Source organism: Hemitrygon akajei, chromosome 31 (assembly GCF_048418815.1).
Source record: "Hemitrygon akajei chromosome 31, sHemAka1.3, whole genome shotgun sequence".
In the NCBI taxonomy this organism is placed as follows: Eukaryota; Metazoa; Chordata; class Chondrichthyes; order Myliobatiformes; family Dasyatidae; genus Hemitrygon; species Hemitrygon akajei.
In genome coordinates this window covers 40,265,176-40,280,987 of record NC_133154.1, presented here as the reverse complement: position 1 = coordinate 40,280,987, position 15,812 = coordinate 40,265,176, and positions in this window count along the sequence as shown.

The following is a 15,812-nucleotide window of genomic DNA, read 5'->3' as shown; positions in this document are numbered from 1 at the left end:
AATGCTGTTGAGAGGCTGACCAAGCTGTCGTGGCTTCAGGAGTGAGATCACTTGGCACTCATAATGGCTGCCCCTATACCAACACAGCCACAGACGATTGCAGGTCCTCTTCTGGAGCTGTCCTGAGCCCCAGCAGGACCCATGGGAGACAAACATGCCCACACTCATGGGTCAGGGAAGCCCTCAGAGCAGTCTTTAAGGAGCAGTGAAGCCACTGGCCTGGCTCACTGGTCTGCAGGTGATACACCATGGTGTGATGTACCCTGATGCTGAGGTTCTGGGCCATTACAGCCTAGAGGTCGGAAATGAATTGGGGACCCCAGTTAGGGGAAATACCAGATGAGGTGCCAAACCAAAGAACCCAAGTGCTGATGAATGCCCAATCCACGTCTGCGGCCATCGACGATCTCTGCCCACCTGGCGGTGCAGTCCACTATGGTAAGAAGGAACTTGAAACTGCGGGAGAGGTGAAGAGGAACAACAAGGTCCATGTTGGCATTATCAAACCGGTGCTCAGGGACCTCAAAAGGTACCAATGGTGCCTGAACATGACAGTTAACTTTTGCCCACAGGCACTCCACACAGGCTGCCATTCAATCATGCACATCCTTTCTGAGGTCAAACTTCAGTGCCGCCATTTTTTCGTGTGAGACCTGTGGCCTAAATGCGAGAGACCATGTATGGATCAAAAACAGTTTGTCTCCAGCTTGTTGGCACAATGAGGGGAGGGTGACTGGTTGAGATATTACACAGGAGAGAAACCTTAGCATTTCCAAACTTAATGTCAGCCAACCGCAGGCCTGTGACTGGTCCTCCAGGTCATTAACTTGGTGGCTGTCGTTCCAGCATAGTCAACCCCTATGTGTACAGCCTCAACGGCTGGCCATAAGAGGCAATCAGCCACAACATTAGTTTCCTCTTGATGTGTTGTACGTCAGTTGTGAATTTGGATATGTAGTCCAGGTGGTGTTGCTGCATGCATAACAGGGGTCTGATATTTTGGCCATCACATCCACGAGGGGTTTGTGGTCAATGAATGCTGTGAAATGGTGACCCTCTGGAAGAAAAAGGAAGTGACGGACAGCCAGAAAGAGAGCAAGAAGCTCATAGTCAAATGTGCTTTGAGAGGACAGAGGTAAGCCACTGCCGTTTGCCTCCAGCCAACTGTTTGTGCACAATGAGGTGTCAGTGGTAATGTCTATGGGTGCATTGTGGAGTGGGTGCTCCCATAGGGTCACATTAGAAAGAGCTCAATTGGTATCCTCAGTACCCTGCTCATGTCTGCTGACCAGTTAAGCACTTGATTGGGTGCATTAATATAAGGCAATGATAATCACCACACGGGCAGCAACCACCATCGGACTTAGGGGTGAAGCCCAGGGGCTAATCAACTGGCATACAATTCTAAGTCTTTCCATGTTGGGAAACTGAGCCTTCACGGTTTTTGAGGCTTTGACTCGGGGAGCGGCCTTGTCGAAGGAAGTGCCTTGTGAGGAAAGTGCAAGTCTTTGGCTCGAGAGTCTTTGGCAAGGAGGCTGAGGGAGGAGACTATGCCACAGCTGGAGAGTGTGAGAGGTGGTGAAGAGATGACAGGTAAACTGATTCAGTGTGATGCTTGCCTGCTTTGGGAGGTCAGGGACACTGATGGTGCCTCCGGCTGCTACAACTGTGAAAAGTGTGTCCAGGTTCAGCTCCTGAAGGACTGTGTTGGGGCACTGGAGAGGCAACTGGATGACCTCAGGTTCATTTGGGAAAATGAGAGTTTTCTGGTCAGGACCTACAACGAGATCGTTACATCGAAGATACCAGAAGAGAGAAGGGGTGGATGCTTGGAGTACAGGAGACCCCGGGGGATGTGCCACTTAAAAACAGGTTCACCTTCTTGGAAGCTGTCGGGACAGAAGACACTGCCAGTCTTGGAGACGGACAGGTCTGCGAGTCAAAAATAGGCACTGAAGCAAAGCCGAAGAGACAGACGACAGGTAGGGCCGTGGTAGTAGGGGACTCCATAGTCAGAGGTACAGAAAGGGGTTTCTGTGGCAATAGGCAGGATGATGTGTTGCCTCCCTGGAGCCAGGATCCAGGACGTCACAGATCGATCGCAGAGCATCCTCAAGGGTGAAGGTGAACAGCCGGAAGTGGTAGTGCATGTCGGCACAAATGACGTCGGGAAGAAGGGGAAAGAAATTCTGCAGCGTGACTTCAGAGAACTCGGAAGAAGGCTGAAAAGCAGGACCTCCAGGGTGGTTATCTCTGGTTTGCTTCCCGTTCCTCGTGCTGGTGAGGGCAGGAACAGGGAGATATGGGATCTCAATGTGTGGCTGAGGAGCTGATGCGGCAAGCAGGGTTTTAGATTCTTAGACCACTGGGATCTGTTTTGGGGTAAGGATGAATTGTACAAAAGGGATGGGTTGCACCTTAACAGGCGGGAGACCAGCACTCTGGCAGGCAGGTTTGCCACTGCTACACGGGTGTGTTTAAACTAATAAGTGGGGGGGGGGGGGGGAAGAGACAAACTGGAAATATAAGGATGAAGTTAAAGGGAAAGAGAATAAGAAAAGTTAAGAAAGACAACAGAACTGACGGGGCAGAAAGCTCAGGAAGGGATTGGAGAGTATGGCCAAGTGCAATAGGGACCAATGTGAGAGGTGAGGGGAGTAATGGATTAAAAGTTATATATATGAATGCATGAAGTATAAGAAATAAAGTGGATGAGCTTGAAGCTTAGTTAGAAGTTGGTAAGTATGATGTTGTAGGAATAACAGAGACATGGCTGCAAGAGGACCAGGGCTGGGAAATGAACATTCAAGGATATACGTCTTATCGAAAGGACAGACAGGTGGGCAGAGGGGGTGGGGTGGCTCTGCTGATGAGGAATGAAATTCAGTCCCTTGCGAGGGGTGACATAAAATCAGGAGATGTAGAGTCAGTATGGATAGAACTGAGAAATTGTAAGGGCAAAAAGACCCTATTGGGAGTTATCTACAGGCCCCCAAATAGTAGCCTGGATATAGGGTGCAAGTTGAATCAAGAGCTAAAATTAGCATGTCGCAAAGACAATGCTACGGTTGTAATGGGGGATTTCAACATGCAGGTAGACTGGGAAAATCAGGTTGGTACTGGACCCCAAGAAAGGGAGTTTGTGAAGTGCCTCCGAGATGGATTCTTAGAGCAACTTGTACTGGAGCCTACCAGGGAGAAGGCATTTCTGGATCTAGTGTTGTGTAATGAACCAGATTTGATAAGGGAACTCAAGGTAAAGGAGCCATTAGGAGGTAGTGACCATAATATGATAAGTTTTAATCTACAATTTGAAAGGGAGAAGGGAAAATTGGAAGTGTCAGTATTACAGTTGAACAAAGGGGACTATGGAGCCATGAGGGAGGAACTAGCCAATGTTGACTGGAAGGATACCCTAGCAGGGATGACAGTGGAACAACAATGGCATATATTTCTGGGAATAATTCAGAAGGTGCAGGATCAGTTCATTCCAAAGAAGAAGAAAGATTCTAAGGGGAGTAGGGGGTGACCGTGGCTGACAAGGGAAGTCAAGGACAGTATAAAAATAAAAGAGAAGAAGTATAACACAGCAAAGATGAGTGGGAAGCCAGAGGATTGGGAAACTTTTAAAGAGCAACAGAAGATTACTAAAAAGGCAATACGGGGAGAAAAGATGAGATACGAATGTAAGCTAGCCAAGAATATAAAGGAGGATAGTAAATGCTTCTTTAGGTATGTGAAGAGGAAAAAATTAGTTAAGACCAAAGTTGGGCCCTTGAAGGCAGAAACAGGTGAATTTATTACGGGGAACAAGGAAATGGCAGACGAGTTGAACAAGTACTTTGGATCTGTCTTCACTAGGGAGGACACAGACAATCTCCCAGATGTAATAGTGGCCAGAGGACCTAGGGTAATGGAGGAACTAAAGGAAATTCACATTAGGCAGAAAATGGTGTTGGGTAGACTGATGTGACTGAAGGCTGCTAAATCCCCAGGGCTTGATGGTCTGCATCCCAGGGTACTTAAGGAGGTGGCTCTAGAAATCGTGGATGCATTGGTAATCATTTTCCAATGTTCTATAGATTCAGGATCAGTTCCTGAGGATTGGAGGGTAGCTAATGTTATCCTACTTTTTAAGAAAGGGGGGAGAGAGAAAACAGGGAATTATAGACCAGTTAGCCTGACATCAGTGGTGGGGAAGATGCTGGAGTCAATTATAAAAGATGAAATAACGGCACATTTGGATAGCAGTCCGAGTCAGCATGGATTTATGAAGGGGAAATCATGCTTGACTAATCTTCTGGAATTTTTTGAGGATGTAACTATGAAAATGGATAAGGGAGAGCCAGTGGATGTAGTGTATCTGGACTTCCAGAAAGCCTTTAATAAGGTGCCACATAGGAGATTTGTGGGCAAAATTAAAGCATATGGTATTGGGGGTAGGGTATTAACATGGAGATGGGAGTAGACTCTCACATGGTGGATTGGATAGTGGACTACTTGACAGATAGACCTCAGTATGTGCGGTTGGGAGACTGTAGGTCTGACACGGTGGTCAGCAGCACAGGGGCGCCGCAGGGAACCGTACTCTCTCCGGTCCTGTTCACCCTGTACACATCAGACTTCCAATATAACTCGGAGTCCTGCCATGTGCAGAAGTTCGCTGATGACACAGCCATAGTGGGGTGTGTCAGGAATGGACAGGAGGAGGAGTATAGGAAACTGATACAGGACTTTGTGATATGGTGCAACTCAAACTACCTGTGTCTCAATATCACCAAGACCAAGGAGATGGTGGTGGACTTTAGGAGATCTAGGCCTCATATGGAGCCAGTGATCATTAATGGAGAATGTGTGGAGCAGGTTAAGACCTACAAGTATCTGGGAGTACAGTTAGACGAGAAGCTAGACTGGACTGCCAACACAGATGCCTTGTGCAGGAAGGCACAGAGTCGACTGTACTTCCTAAGAAGGTTGGCGTCATTCAATGTCTGTAGTGAGATGCTGAAGATGTTCTATAGGTCAGTTGTGGAGAGCGCCCTCTTCTTTGTGGTGGCGTGTTGGGGAGGAAGCATTAAGAAGAGGGACGCCTCACGTCTTAATAAGCTGGTAAGGAAGGCGGGCTCTGTCGTGGGCAAAGTACTGGAGAGTTTAACATCGGTAGCTGAGCAAAGGGCGCTGAGTAGGCTACGGTCAATTATGGATAACTCTGAACATCCTCTACATAGCACCATCCAGAGACAGAGAAGCAGTTTCAGCGACAGGTTACCATCGATGCAATGCTCCTCAGACAGGATGAAGAGGTCAATACTCCCCAATGCCATTAGGCTTTACAATTCTACCGCCAGGACTTAAGAACTTTTTAAAAGCTATTATTAATGCTTTTTGAGATAGTGATTTAGATGCATATCATATTTTTTTTACTGAGTTAAGTATTGTATGTAATTAGTTTTGCTACAACAAGTGTATGGGACATTGGAAAAAAAGTTGAATTTCCCCATGGGGATGAATAAAGTATCTATCTATCTATCTATCTATCTATCTATCTATCTGGATAGAAAATTGGTTGGCAGACAGGAAACAGAGAAGGGATAAATGGGTCCTTTTCAGAATGGCAGGCATTGACTAGTGGGATACTGCAAGGCTTGGTGCTGGGTCCGCAGCTATTTACATTATACATTAATGATTCAGATGAAGGGATTAAAAGTAACATTAGCAAATTTGCAGATGACACAAAGCTGGGTTGTAGTGTGAAATATGAGGAGAATGTTAGGGGAATGCAGGGTGACTTGGACAGGCTGGGTGAGTGGGCAGATGCATGGCAGATGCAGTTTAATGTGGATAAATGTGAGGTTATCCACTTTGGTGGCAAGAACAAGAAGGCAGATTACTATCTGAATGGTGTCAAGTTAGGAAAAGGGGAAGTACAACGAGATCTAGGTGTCCTTGTTCATCAGTCACTGAAAGTAAGCATGCAGGTACAGCAGGCAGTGAAGAAAGCTAATGGCATGTTGGCATTCATAACAAGGAGAGTTGAGTATGGGAACAAAGAGGTCCTTCTGCAGTTGTACAGGGCCCTGGTGAGACCACACCTGGAGTATTGTGTTCAGTTTTGGTCTCCAAATTTGAGGAAGGACATTCTTGCTATTGAGGGAGTGCAGCGTAGGTTCACGAGGTTAATTCCTGGGATGGCGGGACTGTCATATGTTGAAAGATTGGAGCGACTGGGCTTGTATACACTGGAATTTAGAAGGATGAGAGCGGATCTGATTGAAACATATAAGATTATTAAGGGATTGGACACACTAGAGGCAGGAAACATGTTCCCAATGTTGGGGGAGTCCAGAACCAGAGGCCACAGTTTAAGAATAAGAGGTAGGCCATTTAGAACGGAGTTCAGGAAAAACTTTTTCACCCAGAAAGTTGTGGATCTATGGAATTCTCTGCCTCAGAAGGCAGTGGAGGCCAGTTCTCTGGATGCTTTCAAGAAAGAGTTAGATAGAGCTCTTAAAGATAGCGGAGTCAAGGGATATGGGGAGAAGGCAGGAAAGGGGTACTGATTGTGGATGATCAGCCATAATCACATTGAATGGCGGTGCTGGCTCAAAGGGCCGAATTCCTGCACCTATTGTCTATTATCTATTCCCTTTATGCTACCCATATTTACTGAATTTAGTATTTTCTCTGGATATAAACTAAACTTACATAAAAGTGAATTATTTCCCATTAATAATTACTCTGATTTTTATGATTATTGGTATTAAAATTACTAAAAATTTTAAAGACTTATACAAGTATAATTTCCTTCCTCTAATTGAATATACACAACAAACGTTTTCCAAATTGTCGCCTATGACGATGTCATTAATTGGTCGAATAAAAGCTCTAAAAATGGTAATTTTACCAACATTTTTATATACATTTCAAGCGGTTCCATCCTTTGTCCCAAAAATGTTTTTTGATAGAATAGATTCCATGATCCTGTCATACATTTGGAATAATAAAAGCTCCAGAGTGAATAAATCTTTATTGCAAAAATCAAAAAAAGATGGAGGGCTGGTGTTACCAAACTTTAGATTTTATTATTGGGTAATTAATATTCATTATATCATCTTTAGGATTCACGGTATAGATAACCAGGACTGTCCTTCATGGTTACATTTGGAGGAGAATTCAGTAAGGGGGTTTTCTTTGGTTTCTTTACTGGGAGCTCCTCTTTTTTTATTCTCTAGGATAGGTAGACAAGGTCTTAGATCCATTGTTAAACATACATTAAAAATTCGGTTTCAGTTTCGCAGATTTTTGGATTTAAATAACTTTGTTCTCTCTAGTAATATCCATTTTAACATTTTCTTTAAACCATAAATTCTGGATAAGGCTTTTTTAACATGGAAAACTAAGGGAATAAAAACTTTTTTAGATTTGTTTTTAGAGGACTGTTTAATGTCTTTTTCGCAGCTAATATATATCTAATATATATTTTTCGCAGCTAGTATATATCTAAGTCGCTACGATATATCTAATGCACATTTTTTTAGATACTTACACGTTAGGAATTTTTTACCTGATTTATTACCGAATTATCCATTTGTTCATTTACCAAATATGATGCATGCTATTTTTTATCTTAAACCATTTCAAAAAGGATTGGTATCCATCATATGTAAACAGTTAATGAATTCACGTATATGGTTTAATGTGGTTAGGAAATGGAACTTCAGGATTCACTTTCAGATGATCAATGGAATAAAATTTATTATCTAGTTAATAACTCATCTATCTGTGCACGTCTCTCCCTAATTCAGTTCAAGATAAGATAAACTAGTGCATATTTTGTCTAATACAAGTTCCACCTGTGTTAGGTGTAACGCTGAGGTGGCTACCCTAACTCATATGTTTTGGTCCCGTACAAAGTTAAATAATTTTTGGAGAGATGTTTTTAGAACGTTATCAAAAGTCATAGATGTGGACTTACAACCTAATTCACTTACGGCAATCTTTGGGATTATTCCAAAGGAAGCAGTAAGTGTCCCTGCTTCCACTCAACATGTGATAGCCTTTTCAACTTTATTAGCCAGGAGAGCTATTTTGTTATACTGAAAAGATTCTAATCCACCTACTGATTTTTTTGGCTCTCCTCCATTATGTCTTGTTTAAGCTTGAAGAAAATTAGAAGTCGGACGTTCGATACAACTTTTAAATTTGAGGAAACCTGGCGACCTTTTGTTCAATATTTTCATTTGATCTAATTTTTTTTTCTCTCTCTCTCTCCCCACAAAGTTTCAGATCTGACCAGAAGGATGTTTTCTGTTTTCTTTTGTAATTTTATCCTTAGATGGACTGCCCAGTCGTTTTTCTTTGCTTTAAGTTAGTCTAGTGGTTTTTTTCTGTTAATTAGAAAAGAATGTCTCATACGCCAGGATGCTGTTCATCGATTTGAGTTCAGCATTTTGGCAACATGATCATCCCTCAGAAGCTGGTGGGTAAACTCTCGTCATTGAAATCCAACACCCCTCTCTGCAATGGGATCTTGAACTTCTTGACAGAGAGATCCCACTCAGTCCAAGCAAATCTCAAGCTCCATCATACTGAGCACTAAGGATGTGTGCTCAGCCTGCTCCCAGTCATACTGTTGACCCATGGCTGAACTGCCAGATCCAGCTTAAACCACATCATCAAGTGCACTGATGACACAACAGTGGTTGCCTCATCAGCCACAATGATGAGGCAGAGAAGCGTGTCAAATGGTGTAAGAGCAGCAACATGAGCCTCAACGTGGTAAGACAAAAGAGACAACTGTAGACCTCAGGAAGACAAAGGTCGACCACTCTCCATTGCTCATCAATGGCTCTGCTGTGGAGAGAGTGAAGAGTTCCTTGGTGTGCACATAACGGACAATCTAACCTGGAACCACAACACCTCCTCACTAGTCAAGAAGGCACAGCAGTGTCTACACTTTCTGAGGAGACTGAGGTGTGCAAGGCCCCCTGACCGCGTTCTAACAACTTTCTACAGGAGAACCATTGTGAGTGTCCTGTCTGGCTGTATCTTCATGTGATATGGAAGCTGCAAGGCATCGGACCACAAGAACCTACAGACAACAGAGAAAACCACCAAGAGAATCACCAGGGTCCTTCTTCCCACTCTTTGTGACACTCATCTGAAGCACTGCAGATGAAGAGTCCAAAACATCATTGAGGATCCCTACCACCCATCCCACAATCTCTTTGACTCACCATGTCTGGAAGGAGGTACAGGAGCATCAGGACTAGGACTGTCAGACTAGGTAACAGTTCTTCCCTCAGGCTGTGAGACCAATGGAGACCCTGTCACCACCGAGGTCTCATTACTAGGACAGCGGCCTGATGGCTGTTGACTGTTTACCGTCATTATATTTTATTAACCTGTTAATGCGCTATGCTCCGGAGGAACGTTGTTTTGTTTGGTTAGATATATATATGCAGATGGCAATAAACTTGAATTTGAACTTGAACTTAAATTAGGCTACTCAACCCATCAACCTTTAGTAAGTTGACAGACACACAGTCCACAACGTACTCTATGGACAATGCAACAAGGAGATGCATTTGGCTCACGCCCAGGGCCAAGAGTAAGGATGGGTGACGTAATGTCTTGGAGTTGGGCGCACAGTAGCACAGCGGTTAGCGCAGTTGCTTTACAGCATGTGATCACCGATTCTCACAGCTGTCTAAGGATGTTGTACATTCTCTCTGCGACTGCATGGATTTGTAAATCTAATCAAGAAGAAAAGAAGAGCTTACAAAAGGTTCAAACAACTAGGTAATGATAGAGAACTAGAAGATTATAAGGCTAACAGGAAGGACCTGAAAAATGAAATTAGGAGAGCCAGAAGGGGCCATGAGAAGGCCTTGGCGGACAGGATTAAGGAAAACCCCAAGGCATTCTACATGTATATGAAGAGCAAGAGGATAAGATGTGAGAGAATAGGACCAATCAAGTGTGACAGTGGGAAAGTGTATATGGAACCAAAGGAGAGAGCAGAGGTACTTAATGAATACTTTGCTTCAATATTCACTACAGAAAAGGATCTTGGAGATTGTAGGGATGACTTACAGTGGACTGAAAAGCTTGAGCATGTAGATATTAAGAAAGAGGATGTGCTGGAGCTTTTGGGAAAGCATCAAGTTGGATAAGTCACCGGGACTGAACGAGATGTATCCCAGGCTTCTGTGGGAGGTGAGGGAGAAGATTGCTGAGCCTCTGGCAATGATCTTTGCATCATCAATGGGGAAGGAGAGGTTCCGGAGGATTGGAGGGTTACGGATGTTATTTGCTTATTCAAGAAAGGGAGTAGAGATAGCCCAGGAAATTATAGACCAGTGAGTCTTACTTCAGTGGTTGGTAGGTTGATGGAGAAGATCCTGAGAGCAGGACTTATAAACATTTGGAAAGGCATAATATGATTAGGAATAGTCAGCATGGCTTTGTCAAAGGCAGGTCAAGCCTTACGAGCCTGAGTGAATTTTTTGAGGATGTGACTAAACACATGGATGAAGGTAGAACAGTAGATGTAGTGTATATGGATTTCAGCAAGGCATTTGATAAGGTACCCCATGCAAGGCTTATTCAGAAAGTAAGGATGCATGGGATCCAAGGGGACATTGCTTTGTGGATCCAGAACTGGCTTGCTCACAGAAGGCAAAGAGTGGTTGTAGACAGGTCATATTCTGCATGGAGGTCGGTGACCAGTGGATCTGTTCTGCGACCCCTTCTCTTCGTGATTTTTATAAATGACCTGGATGAGGAAGTGGAGGGATGGGTTAGTAAATTTACTGATGACACACAGGTTGGAGGTGTTGTGGATAGTGTGGAGGGCTGTCAGAGGTTACAGTGGGACATTAATAGGATGCAAAACTGGGCTGAGAAGTGGCAGATGGAGTTCAACCCAGATAAGTGTGAGGTGGTTCATTTTATTAGGTCAAATATGATGGCAGAATATAGCATTAATGGTAAGACTCTTGGCAGTGTGGAGGATCAGAGGGATCTTGAGGTCTGAGTCCATAGGACACTCTAAGCTGCTGTGCAGGTTGACTCAGTGGTTAAGAAGGTATGCGGTGTATTGGCCTTCATCAGTCGTGGGATTGAGCTCAAGAGCCAAGGGGAAATGTTGCAGATATATAGGACCCTGGTCAGACTCCACTTGGAGTACTGTGTTCAGTTCTGGTCGCCTCACTGCAGGAAGAATATGGAAACCATAGTTGTTTTTTTATGCAGAAAGTGTTGAGTGTGTGGAATGGGCTGCCGGCGACAGTGGTGGAGGCAGATGCAATAGGGTCTTTCAAGATGTACAAAATCTCCTCTTTTTTTAAGAGTCGTGGTTTCCCTTCTCCTGTCATCAAGGATGCCCTCACCCGCATCTCCTCCATTTCCCACACTTCAGCCCTCACCCCATCCTCCCGTCACCACAACAGGGACCGTGTCCCCCTTGTCAGTAGACAATAGACAATAGACAATAGGTGCAGAAGTAGACCATTCAGCCCTTCGAGCCTGCACTGCCATTTTGAGATCATGGCTGATCAATTACTATCAAAACCCGGTTCCTGCCTTGTCCCCATATCCCTTGATTCCCCTATCCAAAAGATACCTATCTAGCTCCTTCTTGAAAGCATCCAGAGAATTGGCCTCCACTACCTTCCGAGGCAGTGCATTCCAGACCCCCACAACTCTCTGGGAGAAGAAGTTTTTCCTTAACTCTGTCCTAAATGACCTACCCCTTATTCTCAAACCATGCCCTCTGGTACTGGACTCTTCCAGCATCTGGAACATATTTCCTGCCTCTATCTTGTCCAATCCCTTAATAATCTTATATGTTTCAATCAGATCCCCTCTCAATCTCCTTAATTCTAGCGTGTACAAGCCCAGTCTCTCTAACCTCTCTGCATAAGACAGTCCAGACATCCCAGGAATTAACCTCGTGAATCTACGCTGCACTTCCTCTACAGCCAGGATGTCCTTCCTTAACCCTGGAGACCAAAACTGTACACAATACTCCAGGTGTGGTCTCACCAGGGCTCTGTACAAATGCAAGAGGATTTCCTTGCTCTTGTACTCAATTCCCTTTGTAATAAAGGCCAACATTCCATTAGCCTTCTTCACTGCCTGCTGCACTTGCTCATTCACCTTCAGTGACTGATGAACAAGGACTCCGAGATCTCTTTGTATTTCTCCCTTACCCAACTCTACACCGTTCAGATAATAATCTGCCTTCCTGTTCTTACTCCCAAAGTGGATAACCTCACACTTATTCACATTAAACGCCATCTGCCAAGTATCTGCCCACTCACCCAGCCTATCCAAGTCACCCTGAATTCTCCTAACATCCTCATCACATGTCACACTGCCACCCAGCTTAGTATCATCAGCAAATTTGCTGATGTTATTTTCTATGCCTTCATCCAAATCGTTAACGTAAATGGTAAACAGCTGTGGTCCCAATACCGAACCCTGTGGCACCCCACTAGTCACCACCTGCCATTCCGAGAAACACCCATTCACCGCTACCCTTTGCTTTCTATCTGCCAACCAGTTTTCTATCCATGTCAATGCCTTCCCCCCACGATGCCCTGAGCTTTGATTTTACCCACCAATCTTCTATGTGGGACCTTATCAAATGCCTTCTGGAAATCGAGGTACACTACATCCACTGGATCTCCCCCGTCTAACTTCCTGGTTACATCCTCGAAAAACTCCAACAGATTAGTCAAGCATGATTTACCCTTGGTAAATCCATGCTGGCTCGGCCCAATCCTATCACTGCTATCTAGATATGCCACTATTTCATCCTTAATAATGGACTCTAGCATCTTTCCCACCACCGATGTCAGGCTGACAGGTCGATAGTTCTCTGTTTTCTCCCTCCCTCCTTTCTTAAAACGTGGGATAACATTAGCCATTCTCCAATCCTCAGGGACTGATCCTGAATCTAAGGAACATTGGAAAATGATTACCAATGCATCCGCAATTTCCAGGGCCACCTCCTTTAGTACCCTAGGGTGCAGACCATCTGGACCTGGGGATTTGTCAGCCTTCAGTCCCATCAGTCTTCTCATCACTGTTTCCTTCCGAATGTCAATCTGTTTCATTTCCTCTGTTATCCTATGTCCTTGGCCCATCCATACATCTGGGAGATTGCTTATGTCTTCCTTAGTGAAAACAGATCTAAAATACTCATTAAATTCTTCTGCCATTTTTCTGTTTCCCATAACAATTTCACCCAATTCATTCTTCAAGGGCCCAACGTTGTTCTTAACTATCTTCTTTCTCTTCACATACCTAAAAAAGCTTTTGCTATCTTCCTTTATATTCCTGGCTAGCTTGCGTTCGTACCTATTTTTTTCTCCCCGTATTGTCTTTTTAGTTAAGTTCTGTTGTTCCTTAAACACTTCCCAATCATCTGTCCTCCCACTCACCTTAGCTCTGTCATATTTCCTTTTTTTTTAATGCTATGCAATCTCTGACTTCCTTTGTCAACCACTGTGGCCCCTTTCCCCCCTTTGAATCCTTCCTTCTCTGGGGGATGAACTGATTTTGCACCTTGTGCATTATTCCCAAGAATACCTGCCATTGCTGTTCCACTGTCTTTTCTGCTAGGCTATCCGTCCAGTCAACTTTGGCCAGTTCCTCCCTCATGGCTCCATAGTTTCCCCTGTTCATCTGCAACACTGACACCTCCGAGCTGCCCTTATCCTTCTCAAATTGCAGATAAAAGCTTATCATATTGTGATCACTATCTCCCAATGGCTCCTTTACTGCGAGATCGCTTATCAAATCCTGTTCATTACATAACACTAAATCCAGAATAGTCTTGTCCCTGGTTGGCTCTCGTACAAGCTGTTCCAAGAATGCATCCCGTAGGCACTCTACAAACTCCCTATCACCAACCTGATTCTCCCAGTTCACCTGCATGTTGAAATCCCCCATAACTACTGCGACATTACCTTTGCCACATGCCAATGTTAACTCCCTATTCAACTTGCACCCAATATCCATGCTACTGTTTGGTGGCCTGTAGACAACACCCATTTGGGTCCTTTTGCCCTTACTGTTCCTCAGTTCTATCCACACAGACTCTACTTCTCCTGACCCTATGTCCCCCCTTGCAAAGGACTGAATCTCATTCCTCACCAACAGGGCCACCCCACCCCCTCTGCCCACATTTCTGTCCCTACGATAGCACGTATACCCTTGTACATTCATTTCCCAGGTCTGATCTCCCTGCAGCCATGTCTCCGTTATCCCAACAACATCATAGTTACCCATTCGCACCTGAGCTTCAAGCTCATCCGCCTTATTCCTGACACTTCGTGCATTCAGATATAGAATTTTTAACCCATTTCTCCTCTCTCTGTTTGAATCGCTGCCTATTGTGCTTAACCCAGCTCCCCGAACTCCCATCGGGCTATACGCCCCTAGAATTTTGTTGTCCTTCCTAAATTTACTTATCCTTTCAACACATTTAACTCCATGTTCCGTCAGACCATCCCTCTGTACATAAGTCCTCCTTATCACTTGTTCCGCCCCACCTTCCTCTACTACACCTATCACCCCACCAGCCTCCGGATCCAGCATATTATCCTCCGCAACTTACACCACCTTCAACAGTACCCCACCACTAAGGACATCTTTCCCTCTCTACCCCTCTCTGCTTTTCACAGGGATCATTCCCTCCGTGACTGCCTGATCCACACGTCCCTCCCCACAGATCTCCCACCTGACACTTATCCCTGCAAGTGTAAGTGCTACACCTGTCCCTACACCTCATCTCTTACCACCATTCAGGGCCCCAAACAGTCCTTCCAGATGAGGCAACACTTCACTTGTGAGTCTGTTGGGGTAATCTATTGCATCCGGTGCTCCCGGTGCAGCCTCCTCTACATTGGCGAGACCCGACGCCGATTGGGGGACCGCTTCGTCGAGCACCTACGCTCCGTCTGCCACAACAGACAGGATCTCCCGGTTGCCACTCAGTTCAACTCTCCTTCACATTCCCATTTGGATATGTCCATACATGGCCTCCTCTACTGCCATGGTGAGGCCAAACTCCGGTTGGAGGAACAACATCTCATATACCGTCTGGGTAGTCTCCAGCCCCTTGGTATGAACATCGAATTCTCCAACTTCCGGTAATTCCCTCCTCTCCCTTCCCCCATCCCACCTTCAGTCTGTGTCCTCTTCTAGCTGCCTCTCACCTCTCATGACTCTATCTTCTTCTACTACCCATAGTGCTTTCCCCTTAGATTCCTTCTTCACCTCTCCTGCCTGCTTCCCCTCCCCACCCTTGATCTTTCCTCTGATTGGTTTTCCACCCTCCCCCCACCTTCTTTATAGGGCCCCTTCCCCCTCCTTCTTCAGTCCCAACGAAGGGTCTCGACCCAAAATGTTGACTGCTTCTTTCAACGGATGCTGCCCAACCTGCTGAGTTCATCCAGCTTTTTTGTACGTCTTGATTGACCACAGCATCTGCAGTGTACTTTGTGTTTAGGGTCTTTCAAGAGTCTCTTGGACAGGTACATGGAGCTTAGAAAAATAGAGGGCTATGGGTAACCCTAGGTAATTTCTAAGGTAGGGACATGTTCAGCACAGCATTGTGGGCCGAAGGGCCTGTATTGTTTTCTATGTTTCTGTGATTTCCCTGTGTTTCTCCGGTTTCCTCCCACATTCCAAAGATGTATGGTTGGGGTTATTAGTGCCAGAAAGGTGGCATCACTTGCGAACTGCCCCCAGCATATCCTTGGACTCCTTTGGTTATTTACGCAAACATCGTTTTTCAC